This window comes from Papio anubis, chromosome 20 (genome assembly GCF_008728515.1).
Source record: "Papio anubis isolate 15944 chromosome 20, Panubis1.0, whole genome shotgun sequence".
Lineage (NCBI taxonomy): Eukaryota > Metazoa > Chordata > Mammalia > Primates > Cercopithecidae > Papio > Papio anubis.
In genome coordinates, this window is record NC_044995.1 from 49,092,188 (window position 1) to 49,113,185 (window position 20,998).

Sequence of the window (20,998 nt, forward strand, 5' to 3'; positions counted from 1 at the left end):
ACATGTTCCTTTCTAGATTCTCTAGGTTTTGTGACATGTTTAGTTAGAAAACTGTTCCACAAACTAAGATTTAAAATGATATATCCTGGCTGGGCAGAGTGGTGCATGCCTGTTCATCCCAGCACTTTGGGAGGCCAAGGCAGGCAGATTATCTGAGGTCAGGAGTTCGAGATCAGCCTGGCTAACGTGGCAAAACCCTGTCTCTACTAAAAATACAAAAATTAGCTGCATGAGATGACGCACGCCTGTAGTCCCAGCTGCTTGGGAGGCTGAGGCAAGAGTATCGCATGAACCTGAGAGGCGGAGGTTTCAGTTAGCTGAGATCGAGTCACTGCACTCCAGCCTGGGTGACAGAGTGAAACTCTATCTCAAAAAAAAGTTGGGCGGGGCGCAGTGGCTCACGCCTGTAATCCCAGCACTTTGGGAGGCCGAGGAGGGTGGATCACGATGTCAGGAGATCGAGACCATCCTGGCGAACATGGCAAAACCCTGTCTCTACTGCAAATACAAAAAATTAGCCGGGCGTGATGGCAGGCGCCTGTAGTCCCAGCTACTCCGGAGGCTGAGGCAGGAGAATGGTGTGAACCCGGGAGGCGGAGCTTGCAGTGAGCAGAGATCCAGCCACTGCACTCCAGCCTGGGCGACAGAGTGAGACTAGACTATGTCTCAAAAAAAAAAAAAGTTGTACATATACAGCATGGAATACTACACAGCCATAAAAAGGAATGGGATCATGTCCTTTGCAGGGACGTGGATGGAGCTGGAAGCCGTTATCCTCAGCAAACTAACACAGGAACAGAAAATCAAACACCGCATGTTCTCACTTGTAAGTGGAAGCTGAACACGGAGTACACATGTACACAGGGAGGGGAACAACACACACTGGGGTTGTCCGGCAGTGAGGTGAGGGGGAGGGAGAGGGAGAGCTCCAGGATGAAGAGCTGGCGCATGTGGGGGCTTTTTGTTTGTTTGAGACGGAGTCTTGCTGTGTTGTCCAGGCTGGAGTGCAATGGCGCAATCTCAGCTCACCGCAACTTCCGCCTCCCAGGTTCAAGAGATTCTCCTGCCTCAGCCTCCTGAGTAGCTGGGATTCCAGGCGCCCACCACTCCTGGCTAATTTTTGTATTTTTAGTAGAGATGGGAGTTCACCGTTTGGGTCAGGCTGGTCTGGAACTCCTGACCTCAAGCAAGGCACCCGCCTCGGCCTCCCAAAGTGCTGGGATTACAGGCATGAGCCACTGTGCCCGGCAATACATGGGGCTTAATACCTAGGTGACGGGTTGGTAGGTGCAGCAAACTACCATGGCACATGTTTACCTATGTAGCAAACCTGCAGGCTTGTTAATTCTGATCTGTTATACGTGTTGCAAATATTTTCGCCTAGACTATCATTTAGAACTGCACATGTATCCCAGACTTAAAATTAAGTTATATTAAATTAAAAAAAAAAAAAAAAGAGCCAGGCGCGGTGGCTCATGCCTGTAATCCCAGCACTTTGGGAGGCTGAGGCGGGTGGATCACGAGGTCAGGAGATTGAGACCATCCTGGCTAACACGATGAAACCCCGTCTCTACTAAAAATACAAAAAACTAGCCGGGCGAGGTGACAGACGCCTATAGTCCCAGCTACTCGGGAGGCTGAGGCAGGAGAATGGCATGAACCCGGGAGGCGGAGCTTGCAGTGAGCCGAGATCGCGCCACTGCACTCCAGCCTGGGCGACACAGCGAGACTCCGTCTCAGAAAAAAAAAAAAAAGAATCCAGTTCCTCGTCTTTCCTGGCGTGGAGGGGCTCACATCCCTTGGTGCAGGGCCCCTTCCTCCACCTTCACGGCCAGGAGCACAACCTCTTCCAGTCTCTCTTATGAGGGACCCTGTGAGGACACTGGGTGCCCCAGATCATCCAGGCTGCTCTCCCATCTCAGAGTCCTTCACTCAATCGCACCTGCAGAGACTCTGTTGCCGTGGAAGGTGACACACCCCCATGTTCCGAGAATTAGAACAAGGACATCTTTGGGGGCCGCTGTTCAGCCAACCACAGCTTGGGTTCCCCAGAGGCCAGAGCCTGAGACAGAAGGTTCATGTGCTCTTGTTTTCTGGGGGAGTCCGGTCTGATCCTCCGTAGGAGAGGGTGGGACCAGGATAATGAAGCAGGGAGCGACAGCAGGCCCATAGGAGGGTGTGTCACTACCTCAGCCTTGGGTTAATACAGGCGCCCTTGTTCCCACAAGCTCACGGAGGCGGAGTCTCAGGGCCCAGTAGGCGGGAGGAGGTTGACTCGCTGTCTCCTCACTGGCCACAGGCTCACCTCTGCACTGCCTGGTTGTGGCTGCCTGTGTGCAGAGGGGAGCTCAGGTGCAGAGCTCACACCTGAGTGACATCCGTCAACACCTGTCGAGAGCTAGCCGGCGAGTGCGTGAGGTCGAGAGGCTCTGCAGGGGAGCATCAGAGGGTCTCATCCCAGGACCGGCCACAAAATTTGCAGGGCTCAGTAGAAAATGAAAACACGGAGCCCTTTTTCAAAAGTGTTTAAGAATGTCAAGACGATGACAGCATTAAACCAAGTGTGGGGCCCTTCCAACCACAGGGCCCTTCCGATCATGGGGCCCTGGGTGACTCACAAGTCGCACACCCATGAAGTTGGCCCTGTCTCATACACCCACCAAAATCTTTCTCAGATATTGCAGAAGGGGTTTGCTTAAGCTCTTAGGACAGAAAAAAAAGTCACAACACATTGAAGTCATTAAACATGTACAGCCTTAGCTGGCCGGGTACGGTGGCTCACTTCTGTAATCCCAGCACTTTGGGAGGCCAAGGTGGGTGGATCACCTGAGGTCAGGAGTTCAAGACCAGCCTGACCAACGTGGAGAAACCCCGTCTCTACTAGAAGTACAGAATTAGCCGGATGTGGTGATGCATGCCTGTAATCCCAGCTACTTGGGAGGCAGAAGCGGGAGAATCGCTTGAACCCAGGAGGCAGAGATTACAGTGAGCTGAGATCACACCATTGCAACAAGAGAAAAACTCCATCTCAAAAAAAAATCTTCCCCTTATAACGTGCTCACTTCAGCAGCACGTATTCAAAAAGTTGGAAGGATACAAAGATTATTATTGCCCCTGCGTAAGGATGACATGAAGCATTTCATATTTTTAAAAAAGAAATAATAATAATTTAAAATCTTAAAAACTTACCCTTATATGAGGTCCCCAGAGTCGTCAGATTCGCAGAGACAGAAAGTAAAAGGGTGAGTGCCAGGGGCTGGGGAGGCGGATGGGGAGTGAGTGTTTCATGGGGACGGAGTTTTAGTTTGGGAAGAGGAAAAAGTTCTGGAGAATTGGCCGGGTACGGTGGTTCCACCTGGAATCCCAGCACTTTGGGAGGCTGAGGTGGGCGGATCACCTGAGGTTGGGAGTTCGAGACCAGCCTGACCAACATGGTGAAACCCTGTCTCTACTAAAAATATAAAATTAGCCAGGCATGGTGGCCCATGCCTGTAATCTCAGCTACTCAGGAGGCTGAGGCAGGAGAATCACTTGAACCCGGGAGGCAGAGGTTGCAGTGAGCGAGATGGCACCACTGCACTCCCAGCACTTTGGCAGGTCAAGTCGGGCGGATCGCGAGGTCAGGAGATCGAGACCATCCTGGCTAACAGGGTGAAACCCATCTCTACTAAAAATAGAAAAAATTAGCCGGGCGTGGTGGCGGGCGCCTGTAGTCCCAGCTACACGGGGTGCTGAGGCAGGAAAATGGCGTGAACCCGGGAGGCGGAGCTTGCAGTGAACCGAGATCGCGCCACTGAACTCCAGCCTGGGCAACAGAGCAAGACTCTGTCTAAAAAAAAACAAAAAAAAACGGGAAACATTTCAGGCATTCGGCAGCAGGTGAGTGGATAAACAAACTGTGATCCATTCATACCACGGAATAGCACTCAGCGAGAAAAAGGAACAAACTGCTAAGTGCCATCGTGGATGACTCACAGGAACTTTACCCTGAGTGAACTAAGCCTTCCACAGGAGGGCAGGCGGTGTGATTTCATTCACGTGAAATCCTAGAACAGGCAAACCTTGTACACAGGCTGTGTGGTCAGAAGAGTAACAGCCCCCAAAGATACCTGTGTCCTAATCCCAGAACCTGTGAATACCTTACACGAGATAAAAGGGACTTGGCAGATGTGACTACATTAAACATCTTGTCTGGATTGCCTGGGCGCGGTGGCTCACACCTGTAATCCCAGCACTTTGGGAGGCCAAGGTGGGTGGATCACCTGAGGTCAGGAGTTCGAGACCAACCTGACCAACATGGCGAAACCCCGTCTCTACTAAAAATACAAAAATTAGCCGGGCGTGGTGGCGCATGCCTGCTGAGGCAGGAAAATCACCTGAACCTGGGAGGCAGAGGTTGCAGTGAGCTGAGATCGCGCCATTGCATTCCAGCCTGGGTGACAGAGGGAGACTCCATCTCAAAAAAAAAGTCTTACCTGGATTGGCCCGCGCAGTGGCTCACGCCTGCAATTCCAGCACTTTGGGAGGCCGAGGTGGGTGGATCACCTGAGGTCAGGAGTTTGAGACCAGCCTGGCCAACATGGTGAAACCCCATCTCTACTAAAAATACAAAAATTAGCCGGGTATGGTGGTGGGCGCCTGTAATCCCAACTACTCAGGAGGCTGAGGCAGGAGAATCGCTTGAACCTGGGAGGCGGAGGTTGCAGTGAGCCGAGATCGAGCCACTGCACTCCAGCCTGACGACAGAGCGAGCCCCTGTCTCAAAAAAAAAAAAAAAAAAAAAAATCAAAGATCTTGTCTGGATTATCCAGGTAGGCCCAATGTCATCACAGGGTCCTTGTAAGAGGGTGGCAGGAAGGTCAGTCAGAGAAGGAGACATAACAACGGAAACAAAAGAGGCTAGAGGGATGCGAAGCAGAGCTGTACAAGCAGCCCCTGGAAGCTGGAATACACCAGGAAACAAGTGAAACAGCCTCCACACTACGATTCCAACTGGCAAAGATTCTGCAAAAGGCAAAGCTATACATGAGTAAAAAGATCAGTGGTGAGCCGGGTGCAGTGGCTCATACCTGTCATCCCAGCACTTTGGGAGGCCGAGGAGGGCGGATCACCTGAGGTTGGGAGTTCGAGACCAGCCTGACCAACATGGTGAAACCCCGTCTCTACTAAAAATACAGAATTAGCCGGACGTGATGGTGCATGCCTGTAATCCCAACTACTCGGGAGGCTGAGGCAGGAGAATCGCTTGAACCTGGGAGGCGGAGGTTGCAGCCTGGGCGACAGAACGAGACTCCGTCTAAAAAAGAAAAAAAAAAAATCGGTGCTTACCCAGGTTGAAGGAAGTGGGGTTAAGGATGAATAGGTGGAGCACAGAGGATTTGGGGGGCAGTGAAACTACTCTATGTGACGCTGTCATGGTGGATATGTAACCTCACGCATTGGGTAAAACCCACAGAACACAGACCTCCAAGGGTGACCTCGACTGTAAACTCTGGACTGGGCTGGGTACAATGCAGTATGCAGACATCCTGCCTCTGCAAAGCAAAGAAGGGTCCACGCCACAGATGCCACAGAGCGCAGATTGATACAGGGAGGGCACGATGGCCCCCCCAACCAGGCCGGAGAAGCACACCCACATTAAGCAAACATTGCCTCCCAAATCCAAGGAGATGCATTCGGCGTTGTGCCTTCTCTTCGGTTGTGGGAAGGGCCGGAGGCGACACTTTATCTTCCAGTTGACGTCAAGCAAGGGAAGGACAGTGAGTGCCAACAGCCAGCGTCCACGTGGCACGTATTTTGTTTATAAAAATGAGAAAGTTTGTTTTCGTACTAAAGAAAGGGTAAAAGAGCCATTTAAAAGCATCTTATCTAAACAAAGACTTTTTTTTATTATTTTTTATTTTTTTGAGACAGAATCTCACTCGGTTGACCAGGCTGGAGTGCAGTGGTGCAATCTCGGCTCGCTGCAACCTCTGCCTCCTGGGTTCAAGTGAGTCTCCTGCCTCAGCCTCCTGAGAAATGCTTTCCGGTTAGTGGCGCACTGCCACCCCTGACTAATTTTTGTATTTTTAGTAGAGACTAATTTTTGTAATTTTAGTATTTTGTATTTTAGTTGAGACCACGTTGGCCAGGCTGGTCTCAAACTCCTAACCTCAAGTGATCCACTCACCTTGGCCTGCCAAAGCGCTAGGCTTACACGCATGAGCCACTGCACCCAGCCATAGGCAGAGACTTTAAACCTGTCATCTGGACTTCTGTCTCTGACCCACTGTCAGCCCCAAATCCCTCCCGCTGAGATCTTCCCTCTTTCAGAATCCTTGCCTGCTCTCCCGTTCCCAGCCCTTCTGGCCCATCCACGTGATTCCCAGAAAGTCCTCCACAAGCAACGGGCAGGGCTCTGGAGCCCAGGCAGCCAATGAGGCAGACTCAGGGTTTATTCCGCACCCTCCCATACTCCCCCGACTCCCGCCAGGGATCCAAAGAAAAGAGAAAAAATCCCACCAGGGGCCTGGGAAGGCACAGCAAAGTCTCTGGGCTGGGGGCTCCCCCGGGTGGCCACATCGGGTTCAGCGCTTTCTGTAGTGCACTTGTGGCTGACTCGTAGCAGCCACCAGAGGGTTCACAGTGGAAAGAGTGATGTAGGGTCTCACGGGTGAGCCTGCCCTAAGAATGTGCCACTCTTTCACCGCCCAGCATGCTTATCCTCTGGGAGAACTCAAGAAGCCAAGGTTGAAAGCGTTTTAGGCCGGGCACCCAGGGCTCCGCCTGTCATCAGCACTTTGGGAGGCGAGGCAGGCGGATCATGAGGTCAGGAGATCGAGACCATCCTGGCTAACACGGTGAAACCCCGTCTCTACTAAAAATACAAAAAATTAGCCTGGCGTGCTTGCATGTGCCTGTAATCCCAGCTACTCGGGAGGCTGAGGCAGGAGAATTGCTTGAACCCAGAAGGTGGAGGTTGCAGTGAGCTGAGATCGCGTCCCTGCATTCCAGCCTGGGCGATAGAGCCAGACTCTGTCTCAAAAAAAAAAAAAAAAGGCCAGGTGCGGTGGCTCACGCCTGTAATCCCAGCACTTTGGGAGGCCGAGGCGGGCGGATCAGGAGGTCAGGAGATCAAGACCATCCTGGCTAACAAAAGGTGAAACCATGTCTCTACTAAAAACACAAAAATTAGCCGGGCGTGGTGGCGGGCGCTTGTAGTCCCAGCTACTCAGGAGGCTGAGGCAGGAGAATGGCATGAACCCGGGAGGCGGAGCTTGCAGTGAGCCGAGATCGCACCACTGCACTCCAGCCTAAGCGACAGAGCGAGACTGTCTCAAAAAAAAAAAAAAGAAGAAGAAGAAAGGAGGAATTCTCAGGCTGGAGTCTGAAAGTTTCATGGGACAGACAATCTGGGCAAAACTACAGGGGCAGGGTCAGAGCTGTAGACAGCCATCGAGCAGAAGGCATGTCACGGGCTGGCTTGGGGATAAAAGAAAGCCAAAGTCCCATCCTTGGGTCATGGAGCTGCTCTCCCAGGCACATCCCCACAGTGGGAGGAAGTGGTGGAAGCCGCCCTTTTCCAACGCTCCTGTTGTCTATCTGGCAGCCTCCTCCCCACCACCTCTGGTGCAGCCATCTGGAGCGGAGGGAGGGAGGAAGTGCGGTTCACGTCTGGTCTCTTTCCTGGCCAGCACACCTTTTTGAGACGAGTCTCCCACTCTGTTGCGCCGGCTTCTGGACTGCAGTGGCGGATCTCCGTAACCCGCGACTCCCGTACTCCCGGTTCGTAAATTCTCCTCAACTCAGTAACTGGGACTGCAAATGCCACCCGCACCGGTAATTTGTATTTTTAGGCCAGGGCGGGGTTTCACCGTGTTAGCAGGATGGCTCGATCTGACGCCTCCATGTCTCGGCTAAAGAGATGACTGACTACGCTCAGTACGCACGAAACGTTCCCTCCGTGGGCTCTGGGAGGTTCTTTGTTTGCAGAAGACACCTGAGGGTGAGGCTGCACGGAGCTTGGACTCAGGATTGTGGAGCCCACTGACTTCCCAAGACGGTTGCTGGAGGACCAGGACAAGGGGATGGCTCAGGAGTGAGCCTGCACGACCTTGAAAGCACTCAAGCCAGAGGCAGCAGCAAGGCCAAATGGAAACAGAACCGGCTAAGTAGCTTCTGCCACCAACTTGGCTGAGTGACTTTCTTTCTTTCTTTCTTTTTTTTTTTTTTTTGAGATGGAATATCGCTCTGGTTGCCCAGGCCAGAGTGCAATGGCGAGATCTTGACTCACCGCAACCTCTGCCTCCTGGGTTCGAGCAATTCTCCTGCCTCAGCCTCCCAAGTAACTGGGATTACAGGCATGCACCACCACGCCCGGCTGATTTTTTGTATTTTTAGTAGAATGGGGTTTCTCTATGTTGGTCAGGCTGTTCTCAAACTCCCTACTTCAGGTGATGCGCCCGCCTCAGCCTCCCAAAGTGCTGGGATTACAGGCGTGAGCCACCGAGCCCGGCCTGGAACTTTCAACACGTCCTGATGCCGCGTCAGTTTCCTCGTCTGTAAGGTGAGGATGATTATTAGCATTAAGGTGGCTGTGAAAATATTAAATAGGCATTACGTACTTAATAAGCATCCAATAAATAAAACTGGCTGATGGTCTTAAGATTCTGCAATGTACTCGATATCCAGCTGGCATAAAGGACAGATCAATGACAGTCGTCTCCTGAATTCCACAAGCATTTCCTGCCAAATGCCTAACCCACATTTACTATCCGTTCATGGGTCTTATCCCAGTCAGGCCATCTGCCCTTGGAGAGAAGCAATATACTCACAGAAAATCAACATGCGGGCCAGGTGCCGTGGCTCACGCCTGTAATCCCAGCACTTTGGGAGGCCAAGACATGAGGATCACTTGAGCCCAGGGTTTGGAGACCAGTCTGGGGAACATAGCAAGACCCCTACTCTACAAAAAGTAATTTTAAAAAATTAGCCAGACGTGGTGGTGAGTGCCTGTGCTCCCAGCTACTCGGGAGGCTGAGGTGGGAGGATTCCTTGAGCCCAGGAGTTTGCAGCTTCAGTGAGCTATGATTGCATCACTGCACTCCAGCCTGGGCTACAGAGCAAGACCCTATCTCTTTAAAAAATAATAATAATAATAACTTGCACAATGAAAACATTTTTCTTAAAAAAAAAGAAAAAAACAGCGAGGTGCAGTGGCTCACGCCTCTAATCCCAGCACTTTGGGAGGCCAGGGCGGGGCAGATCACCTGAGATCAGGAGTTCAAGACCAGCCCGACCAATATGGAGAAACCCCGTCTCTACTAAACATACAAAATTAGATGGGCGTGGTGGTGCGTGCCTGTAATCCCAGCTACTCAGGAGGCTGAGGCAGGAGAATCACTTGAGCTGGGGAGGCAAAGTTGCAGTGAGCCGAGATGGCGCCATTGCACTCCAGCCTGGGCAAAAAGAGCAAAACTCCACTAAAATAATAATAATAATAAATAAGAGGAGGTGGAGGGTGAGAGTCAGAGACTGGAAGAGGCCACACTGCCAGCCGTGAAGGTGGAGGAAGGGGCCCCAAGCTGAGGGAAGCAGGTACCTCTAAATGCTGGGAAAGGTGGAAACCAGGTTCTCCCCTGGATCCTCCAGGAGGGCCCAGCCCTGCCCACAGCTTGATTTGTAGCCCAGTGAGACTGATTTTGGACTCCTGGCCTCCAGGCTTGTCAGATAATAACTCTGTGTTGTTTTCAGACACTGGGTTTGCAGTGATTTGTTACAGCAGTGGGAGGAAACTCATACAGTACCCACAAATGCTTGCTGCATGAGTGAGGGCGCCGGGGAAAGAATGCAGAGCAGCTGTGGAATATGGCCTGGGAGCCAGGGGACTGTGCTGGCCTCCCGTGTGTCACCTGTCATGAGACCCTGGGCCTGGGAAATTATCCCAGGGTTTCAGTGTCCTGATCTGAAACACGGGGATCACTCTCGCCAGCCTCATGGACTGGGAGAAGTAAGGGGGTGGGTCCTCTCAAAATGTGGAGCCAGGGCTGGGCACGGTGGCTCACGCCTGTAATCCCAGCACTTTGGGAGGCCGAGGCGGGCAGATCACGAGGTCAGGAGATCGAGACATCCTGGCTAACACGGTGAAACCCTGACTCTACTAAAAAAAAAAAAATTAGCCGGGCATGGTGGCAGGCGCCTGTCCCAGTTACTCGGGAGGCTGAAGCAGGAGAATGGCGTGAACCCAGGAGGCAGAGCTTGCAGTGAGCCGAGATTGCGCCCCTGCACTCCAGCCTGGGTGACGGAGCAAGACTCCGTCTCAAAAAAAAAAAAAAAAATGTGGAGCCAGCCAGCACCCGTGATGTTCCTCTCTGCTATAGCCAGGCATATCCCAATGTTCTTTCGAGGACCCTCAGCTCCATTCTGCCAGGAGCTTGTTCTAAGACCTGTCATATATTCACTCACCTATTTGTCATTAGTCCATGTGACTGTCACCCCCTTCCCTGAAAGAGGCACAGACAGGTGAAGTAATTGCCCCAAGGTTGCTTAGCTGTTAAAGGGCAGAATGAGGGCTGGTCCCGGTGGCTCATGCCTGGAATCCCAGCACTTTGGGAGGCCAAGGTGGAAGGATCACTTGAGCCCAGGAGTTCAAGACCAGCCTGGGCAACACAGTGAGACCCTATCTCTTACTAAAAGTTTTCAAAAATTAGCCAGTTGTAGTGGTACACACCTATATAGTCCCCACTACTCAGGAGGCTGAGTTGCGGGGATCGCTTGAGCCCAGGAGGTCGAGGCTGCCATAAGCTATGATAGCACTGCTGCACTCCAGCCTGAGCAACACAGTGAGACCCTGTCTCAAAAAAAAAAAAAAAAGGCAGGCACAGTGGCTCACGCATGTAATCCTATCACTCTGGGAGGAGAGGCAGGTGGATCACCTGAGGTCAGGAGTTCAAGACCAGCCTGGCCAAAATGGTGAAACCCCGTCTCTACTAAAAATACAAAACTTAGCTAGGCATGGTGGCGGGCGCCTGTAATCCCAGCTACTCAGGAGGCTGAAGCAGGAGAATCACCTGAACCCAGGGTGTGGGGAACGGAGGTTGCAGAGAGCTGAGATCACTTCACTCCAGCCTGGGCAAAAGAGCGAAATTCTGTCTCAAAAGAAAAAACCAAACAAACAAAAAAAGCCAGGTGCGGGGACTCAAACGCCTGTAATCCTAGCACTCTGGAAGGCAAGGCAGGCGGATCACCTGAGGTCAGGAGTTCGAGACCAGCCTGTCCAACACACTGAAACCTGTCTATACTACAAATACAAAAATTAGCCAGGCGTAGTGCTGCATGCCTGTAATCTCAGCTACTCATGAGGCTGAGGCAGGAGGATTGCTTGAATCCGGGAGGCGGAGGTTTCAGTGAGCTGAGATTGCATCACTGTATACACTTCCAGCCTGGGCGACAGAGCGAGACTCATCTCAAAAAAATAATAATAATAAATAAATATAAATAAAAATTTAAAAATTGCCTGTAATCTCAGCACTTTGGGAGGCCGAGGCAGGCGAATCACGAGGTCAGGAGATCGAGACCATCCTGGCTAACACTGTGAAACCCCGTCTCTACTAAAAATACAAAAAATTAGCTGGGTGTGGTGGCGGGCGCCTGTAGTCCCAGCTAGTCGGGAGGCTGAAGCAGGAGAATGGCGTGAACCCGGGAGGCGGAGCTTGCAGTGAGCCGAGATCCCGCCACTGCACTCCAGCCTGGGCGACAGAGTGAGACTACATCTCAAAAATAAATAAATAAATAAATAAATAAATAAATAAAATTTTAAAATTTAAAAATGTTAAAAAAATTTAAAAACAAAGGTAGAATGTGGAAGGAAATGAAACCATCAGGGAATGAGCGCAAGATGTGTCCCATCCGAATGGCTCCTCTGTGCCTCAGTTTACCCTCATCACACCGATCTTCCTCTTGGGAACGTGGGAGCTCCTAGCCTAAGGATGTGGGAGTCAAGGTCTGTTCTCAGCAGGCCACTCTCGCGTGACAACCCTGAAAGGAGGTGAAAGGTCGGAGGTTGCTGAGTCGCCCCACCCTGCCCTAGAGACAGAATTCAGATACGTGATGTCATGGATTCCTGGAGGTCTGAAAGTCCTGCTCACCTGGAACGTGGGAACGCCCTTCAGAATTCCCTTCCCTCCCCCAACCAGGAAATATAGGGGTCTCCCCATTCTGGGCCTGGCTCAGGGACTGTGTGTCCCTGACTGCCCTCCATGAAGCAGGCCAGCCTTGGGTCAGTGGGGAGGAGGAAGAGGACAAGGAGGAGAAGAAGGAGAGGCAGGGCGGCCAGCCTGGGTGGAGGAATCCCCGAACCGGCTAAAAATAGCCAGGGAAATTATTCCAACACCTTCCCAAAATAGAAAGCAGTCTCTCAGCCCAACAAAAGGCCAGGGCGGGTCGGCAGCTAGAGAGGAGGTGGGGTTTAGGAAAGGTGACCTGCGACAACCCCTCCACCCCCATACAGCAGCCCCCCCAACCCCGCCCTCCTTCTATAGCCCTTCCTCCCCTAGAGTCTTCCAGGGCCAGCTGTGGGTAGAGGGGCAGGCCCACGCGGGTGTGGGGTCCCTGGAAAGGGGCTCCCCGTCGCCCTCGCCCCTCCCCAAAATCCTGCACCAAAGGGCTCCTGACCCGGGACCTGGGAGGGCCCGAGCCACTCGCGCTAAAAATAGCCCTTGCCTCCTCCCAGGCTATATTTAGATCCCTTCGCCCCGGCGTCAGCAGGAAGGCAGCGGCTGGGCACACCCCACCGGGCAGCCCGGGCGCCCTGGCTCAGGCACCGCCCCTGGCCACCGCAGGGACCAAAGCTGGGCAGAGACCAACTGTGTGGACAGAGCTGGCTGCAGCGCCCAACTTGCTGGGTGGCGCCAGGACACCCGCAGGCCCTCTCTGAGCCGGCTTGTGCAGGAGAGAGAGGGAGACGAGCTGGTAGGAGTCTACACTGCAGAGGGCGATGGGAAAAGGTTGCTCCCAGCCCCGGGCCCTCACTCTGGGGGCCCGGCGGGGCGGGCAGTGCGCCGGCCTCAGTTTCCCCATCTGTGCAATGGGGACATTAACGGCACTCGTACCACAGCGCTCAGCCCACGGGCGGACACGCACTAAGCTCTCTGCATAGGTTGGCAGTCAACGAAAGTGGGTGTCACTGTTCTTTCTCCAAGTCCCAGTCCCGCCCGGGCCAGCTCCAGAAACGCAGCGGCTGATGTCATCCCTAAGCCCGAACCTCCCAGCGCGGCCGACGCAGGCAGGCGCCGCCGTCACGGGCGTTCCTGCGCCAGGGAATCCCGGCCCCCGCGCCAGGGCCCCAGTGGAAACCCGTGACGCCAGCGCCCGCCGCCGTGGGTCTTCCGGGCAGGCGGTAGGGGGGCGGGGCGTTCTCCCGAGCTGCTGACCCCACCCCTGCGCCAGCTCCGGGAACGCGCACGGTCTCTCTCCACCGTCCGCGAGCCTAGTGCGCGTGCGCTTGCCCCGCACTCACCCGCCCCCCCACGCGTGCACACTCCACTCACGCGGGATGCGCAGGGCGCCGACAAGCAGGCGTCCACACTGGGTCTGCAGGGATGCGTGGGCAGGCCTGGTGGTTGTAAGTCTGCAGGAGTTCGTGGATATGCGTGTGCGCGATCCCGCGTGGAAGGCACGGTGGACATGCGTGTGCACGATCCCGCGTGAAATGCACGGTAGGCATACATGTGCACGATCCCGCGTGGAAGGCACAGTGGGTATGCGTATGCACGATCCCGCGTGGAAGGCGCGGTTGGTACCCGTGCACGGCGCTGGCCCTTTGCAGGAGGATGGGGAGCCCTGGCTGGAGAGTACAGATTCTGGACACACACACACTCACACACACACACTCATTCACCCTCTCTCCCGGTGCCCGTGGCCTGTGGGCGTGGAGCCGCGGCGATGACTCTCAGCCTGTTCACCGTCTCCCCACCAGTCTGGGAGCTAATTACTGTCAGGACCAGACGGGGTGGCTGGAAAGATGAACAAATCGCTGTGTGTCTGCAGCCCGTCTGGAGCTGCAGGCCTCATAGGCGTCTGTTCCGGGGGTGTCGGGCGTGACGCGGCCCTGGGTGGAGGGCGGGCAACCTGGGTGCTGCGTGCGCCGTGGGGGAGCCCTGGGTTTCTGCGTGGGTCCTGGAGGGTCTGCAGTGAGTGATGGGTGAGTGATGGATGTCCGTGTCTGCCGTATGTGCCTTTGTGTGAAAGCGAGAGACAGGAGGCCTGGCAGCGTCTATTCTCCGGATCAATAAAGCGCTTGTAATAATAGTATTTACCCTATAAGGTTACGGGGGACCCAGCAACCTCACTTCTCTTGGTGCTATCTGAAAGAAATGAACAACTTAGGACCACATAGAGACCAGGAGGTAAAGGCACACAGCAGCTTTAGTCCTCATCACCAAAAACTGGGAAGAACTCAAATACCCATCCATTCATAGGGGAACAGGTCAGCCGAGGTCCGTTCATAGAAAGAAAGTTCAGCAGTCCAGAGGAAGGCACTTGCCTTCAAAACGTGCTCAGTGAGGCCGGGCGTGGTGGCTACGCCTGTAATCCCAGCACTTTGGGAGGCCGAGGTGGGCAGATTACTTGAGGTCAGGTGTTCGAGATCAGCCTGACCAGAGTGGTGAAACCTCGTCTCTACTAAAAATACAAAAAAATTAGCCGCCCATGTTGGTATGCACCTGTAGTTCCAAGTACTCGGGAGGCTGAAGCAGGAGAATCGCTTGAACCCTGGAGGTGGAGGTTGCAATGAGCTGAGATAGTGCCACTGCACTCCAGCCTGGGTGACAGAACCTAAGACTCAGTCTCAGAAAATAAAAATAAAAATAAAATAAAATAAATAAAATCCATGTGCACCCAACACACACAAACACACAGGTATGCACACTCATGCCAAAACATATGCAGGGGCCCCAGGAGCCCCCAGAATCCCCATCAGAGGCTGGGGAGGAAGATCTGCGGCAGGAGGGACACAGTGCCTATGTGACCCAGATTGTGTCTCCTGTCACCAGCTGCCAGGGCCCGTGCCTGTCTGAGGAGGTGGGTGTCTCTGGACCGCCCACCTCTGTGTCTGTCTCCAAGACATAGGCTCTTCCTTCCCCCAGGGCCTCACTCCCACCTCCTCCTCCCAGCCGGGTCCCCCACCTTCCTGTTCCCACCCTTGCTGGCAGTGGGAACCTACTGTTTCTGGCTGCAAGAGGAGATGATTGAGGGGACCCTGTCAGGGCATCTGTTTCTTATCATCTCTCTCTTTCTCTTCTTAGCTCAACAGGAAGACCCTCCCGTCTCTGGGCCTCGGTTTCTCCGGCTGTGAAATGGAAGGATAGTTTCTTAGGGTATATGGGCATCACCTCCCCACCTGTGCCATGCTAATCCCACCAACTCTGGCTGTTTCTGGAGCTTCCTGCAGGCAATGGTCTAAGCCCTAGGAGAACTCAAATGGTGGAAAATCACAAGTGGGGTGTAGAACTCCTCACACTCCCATGAACCCCTTCAGGCATGGAAGGACGGACACCTCAGGAGGGGATGGCTGGGGTGGGTAGCACAGGTAGAGGCTTGAGGGGAAGAGAGGGGAAATTTGTGTGTCCAAAATGCTGGCCGGGGGCAGTGGCTGATGCCTGTTATCCCAGCACTTTGGGAGGCTAAGGTGGGCAGATCACTTGAGGTCAGAAGTTCAAGACCAGCCTGACCAACAAGGTGAAACCCCGTCTCTACTAAAAATACAAAAATTAGCCAGATGTGGTAGTGTACACCTGTAATCCCAGCTACTCGGGAGGCTGAGGTGGGAGAATCACTCGAACCCGGAGGCAGAGGTTGCAGTGAACCGAGATCGCAGCACTGCACTCCAGCCTGGGCGACAGAGCAAGACTCCATCGCAAAAAAAAAAAAAAAAAAGAAAGAAAGAAAGAAAATAAAAGAGGCCAGACACAATGGCTCACGCCTGTAATCCCAGCACTTTGGGAGGCCGAGGCGGGCGGATCACCTGAGGTCGAGAGTTCGAGACCAGCCTGACAAATATGGAGAAACCCCATCTCTACTAAAAATACAAAATTAGCTGGGCATGGTGGCACATGCCTGTAATCCCAGCTACTTGGGAGGCTGAGGCAGGAGAATCGCTTGAACCCAGGAGGCGGAGGTTGCAGTGAGCCAAGATCACACCATTGCACTCCAACCTGGGCAACAAGAGCGAAGCTCTGTCTTAAAAAAAAAAAAGAAAGAAAGAAAGAAAGAAAAGAAAAAACAAAATGTGTGTCTCTGCATGAGGGCCTGTGTGTGTGCACCGGGCTCTGGCTTCTGGAGGTGAACAAATCAAAGTGGACTCAGGTGTCTCCTGGACATGAGTGTGTACTCGCAGGTGTGTGCAGGCGTGGGCTTCCTTCCACCCTGTGGATGTCTAGAATGTTGGTTCCCAGGATCTTTTTGTTGTTTGAAGATGTGCAAATGCCTGGTATGCAGAATAGAAACATTCAGTACATATTTGCAAAATGATGTGTTCATTTATTCACTCATTTGTCCACTCAGCAAATATTTACCAAGTGCCAACCAGCTGTGGGGTGCTGGAGACGCATAGTGAGCAAAGCAGACAAGCATCTCTGTCCTGTCGTCGCTATGAGTGAATTACCCCCCACTCCCCGGGCCATTGCCCGTGCTGCACAGTTCACGTGCCCAGGTGACCTTGCACGTGTTCACAAGCACATTCGTTTGCAGGTGGGGTACAGAACTCACATCAGCATGGCCCATGCACGTGTGCACACACATACATGCACACTCGTGTGTGTGCATAGGTTCACCAGGGACGCTTGTGCAGGCTGGGCCTCGCCCGTCCTTGGCATTGTCTGCCTGCCCCGCCCATCTTCCGAAAGTGCCGGGGGCCAGGTGGGGCCAGGCGGGCCCGGAAACCTCTCCCAGCTGCTGTGCCCAGTTTCAGGGAAGCCAAGGTCTGGCGCCCTGCCCATGGAGACTGCCTGCCCTTGCACCTGCCTTCCGGGCTTCCAGGAAGGGCCTGGAGGCCCAGCCCCCAGCCCTGCTAGCCTGAATCCACCACCCAGAGGCACACAGGGGAGAGGGAATGCGGCCCCCTTCCCCCCAAAGCCGTGGAGCCCTTCAAAGTCAGAACCGGAAGAGACTTCAGCCGGGCGGAGTCTCTTACGCAGGTGGGGTAAACTGAGGCGCACACAAAGGGCCCAGAGAAAGGGGCTGCACGCAGATGAGTTCCCTGCACTCTACTCCCACCCCAAATCAGCACGCTCAGGCTTCCGTAGCTCCAGTGCTGGCACCTCATGATCTCTGCATACCGCAGGTATTCGCACGCCTGGGATTCTGTGGAGTGAGCATTGGAGCTTAGAAATATTTGCATTTCCCGTCGGGTGCGGTGGCTCATGCCTGTAATCCCAGCACTTTGGGAGGCCGAGGCAGGATCCACGAGGTTAGGAGGTCCAGAGACCATCCCTGGCTAACACGAGGTGAAACCCGTCTCTACTGAAAATACAAAAAATTAGCGGGGCATGGTGGCCGGTAGCCTATAGTCCCAACTACTCGGGGGAACTGAGGGCAGGAGAATAGAGCGTGGACCGGGAGGTGGAGCTTGCAGTGAGCGAGATGCAGCACCACTCTACCCTGGTGACAGAGAGAGACTCCGTCTCAAAAAAAAGAAAAAAAGAAAGAAATATTTGCATTTCCCTGGTGGCTACACGCAGTGCAGGTCAGAGTGCAGGTGTGCACAGCAGGGTCTTAGACACATGTGGGTGCCTGTGCTTGCATGGACAAGGCTGTTTGTGCCAGGCACCATGGCTCACACGCCTGTAATCCCAGCACTTTGGGAAGCTGAGACCGGCAGATCACCTGAGGTCAGGAGTTCGAGACCAGCCTGACCAACATGGTGAAACACTGTCTCTACTAAAACTACAAAAATTAGCTGGGCGTGGTGTCAGGTGCCTGTAATCCCAGCTACTCAGGAGGCTGAGGCAGGAGAATTGCTTGAACCTGCGAATTGGAGATTACAGTGAGCCGAGATCACGCCACTATACCCCAGCCTGGGGGACAAGAGCAAGACTTCATCTCAAAAAAACAAAACAAAACAAAAAACAAAAAACAAAAATTAAGCTGGGCACGGTGGCTCATGCCTGTAATCTCAGCACTTTGGGAGGCCGAGGCAGGTGGATCACCTGAGGTCAGGAGTTCGAGACCAGCCTGGCCAACATGGTGAAACCCCGTCTCTACTAAAAATACAAAACATTAGCCTGGTGTGGTGGCAGGCACCTGTGATCCCAGCTACTCGGGAGGCTGAGGCGGAAGAATTGCTTGAACCTGGGAGGGGGCAGATGCAGTGAGTTGAGATCATGCCACTGCACCGCAGCCTGGGCAACAGAGCGAGATTCCACCGCAAAAAAAAAAAAGCCAAGGCTGTTTGGAAGTGTGGGCGTTCCTCACATGAGTGTTTGTCAGTGTGTGCCTGTGCACAGTGGGTGTTTGCAGGGGTGCAGGTGCAGTGTTTGCATGTCGGTGGATGCCTGCACACAACCGGTTTTGTATGTATCTGGGTGTCTGCACACAGCAGGCATTGCGGCCAAGTGGCGCTCTGCACATAGTGGGCTTTGCATGGAAGAGAGGTGCTGCCTACAGTCAGCCCAGCACGAAGACAGGGATCTGCACACAGGAGACGTCTGCACCCAGGAGAGGGGCGGCACCCGGGAGGCCCTGCAGGTAGGTACGGCTCTGCACACAGCAGGCCTTGCATGCAAGAAAGGGGTCACACACAGCAGGCGTTTGTACGCAGGAGAGGGGCTGCACACAGTAGGCATTGCAGGCAAGTGGGGTTCTGCACACAGTAGGCTTTGCATGGAAGAGGTGCGGCGCACAGTAGGCCCTGCACGAAGTCGGAAATCTGTACACAGCGGGCGTCTGCACGCAAGAGAGGGGCTGCGCACAGTAGGACCGACTGCACGCGGCCAGTGCCTTGCCCAGCGGAGAGTAGCGGCTGCAGCCCCGTGCCGCTCAGCACGCACCCGGTTCCTGCGCCACCGCGGCCCCAGGCTCCTCCGCGCCGGGCCGGGCAGGTCAGGCGGCTCCGCCGGGGCGTGGGGCGGGCGGCCGGGCAGGGAGGCTATTCCGGGCGCTGGCGCAGTGCCCGAGCCCTGCGCGCCAGGCCGCCCGGGGAAGGCGCCGCTCACAAAAGGAGGGTCTGTGCAGACGCCCCGCCCTCGGCCCAGCCGCCCGCCGCCAGGGGCTTGGAGGAGGGAGACGCCGCCGGAGCCGCCGCCAGCGCGGACTCCCCCACCCCTCCTGCCCGGGCGGCCGCAGACACCGCGCCTGGCGGGCAACAGAGGGAGGCTGGCACCGCCGGGCTCTGGAGGGGGTCGACGGCCGGCGCTGGGGGCTCCCGAGCGCACAGACTGCGCGCCCAGGGCGCACCAGAGGGAGCGCTGGCGAGGGTCGGGGCCCCCAGTGCGGGGAAACTAGGAGGACAGGCCCCTTGCCTTTCGCCCACTTGGGGATTTCTCCGTCTCGAGCACCCGCCTCTGTCTCCAATTATCCAATTTAAGGAACGGGAAAGCCGGGACTCCTGCCTGCTAGGGAGGGAGGACGGGAGGGGCGTCTGGGGCCTGGGTCAGCGCCCCTCTCCACCCCCAGAGTGTCTGGCGAGAGGGTGGGGTGAAAGGAAGGCGTAATAAGGGTTCTCAAGGCAGCGCGTTTTGCTAAGCGCCTTAGTGCACTGTCTAGTTTCACCTCGACACGTGGGAAGGCGATTCGGCTTTCCCTTTTATGGACGGGGGAAACTGAGTCACGTTTTTGCTGAGCTGCTGGAACTAGTAAGCCGCGGAGATTCAAACCCAAAGCCAGGCCTCCGCCCCTCCCCTTCCTTCTCTGTAGGGCCTGAACTCTGCCCTCCCTCCCTTCCCTAGCACGGAGCCATTCAAGAGGCGTTTATGGCGTGCCTGCTGTGTACACAGCGGCCCAAACACTTCCCCAAGCGCACGCATGTGAGCTCTGGCCGAAGCTCCCACACTCGTGCGCTCTCGCCACATGCGCAAGAGGGTCTTGGCCCGCAGCGCTCTTCACGAGGCCCCTCACTCTACCCCACCCCACCCCACTCCACCCCGGCTCCGGGGCCTGGGAACCGCCGGCGTCCGGGTGGAGGGGGTGGGGTGGGAACTGGGAGCACGGAACGGAACAATGTAGGGAAAGAATAGGGAGGAGCGGCGAGAGGAAACCCCCCACCCCTTCTCCAGATGCGGCTCTGGTATGGCTGTCCCGTGTGCCTGCGGTCTCCCTGGCCCAGCGTCCTGTGGAGGAGGTCCTTGACCTTCGCACTGTGTGGCTATGGAGCGTTCTGGGTCTCTGGGGGGCCATCCTGGGTCCCTGGGGATCTGTAATGCTGTGGGTCGCGTGACCTACATGTCCGGGGAGCATGCTTCAGGCTCTGGGGTGGGGGCTGGAGAAAGGGACGTGCAGCGCTCTGAGCCTCTCTCTGCAGGACTCCGTGACTCTCTGCTTCCCGCAAGGAGACCCACCCTGGTTCCTCCCTCGCCTCCCCGGAGCCCTGCCTGGGCACTGCCGGGACCACGAGGTGGAGATCACAGGGGCCAAGGCCTCCAGCTGGAAAGCCGCAGGGAGTTCTGGGGCTCTGAGGGCCCGCCTCTCGGCGGTGGTCTGCAGAGAGAAGGGGTCCCTGGAGAAAGAAAGGAAGAGTGATGGCTCAGGAAGCCTCTGCATTCCTTTCGCTGTGTCCCAGAAAAGAGCAGACCCGGTCTAGGGTCCCCTGCCACCACATCCAACCCACTACATTGAAAGTGTGCGCAGGGGCCGGGCATGGTGGCTCACGCCTGTAATCCTAGCATTTTGGGAGGACAAGGCAGGAGGATCCTTTGAGCCCAGGAGTTCCAGACCAGCCTGGGCAACATAGGGAGACCCTGTCTCTACTTTAAAAACAAAAGGGGGGGTACCCAAGGGGTTGCCAATGCACCCTGAAGGCTGAGAACCA

General features: G+C 55.0%; 1 pseudogene; it reads left to right on the forward strand.

The window, feature by feature from the left end:
* Positions 1–3,054: 3,054 nt before the first annotated feature.
* Positions 3,055–3,149, forward strand: LOC116271766 (annotated as a pseudogene).
* The last annotated feature ends 17,849 nt before the right edge of the window (positions 3,150–20,998 follow it).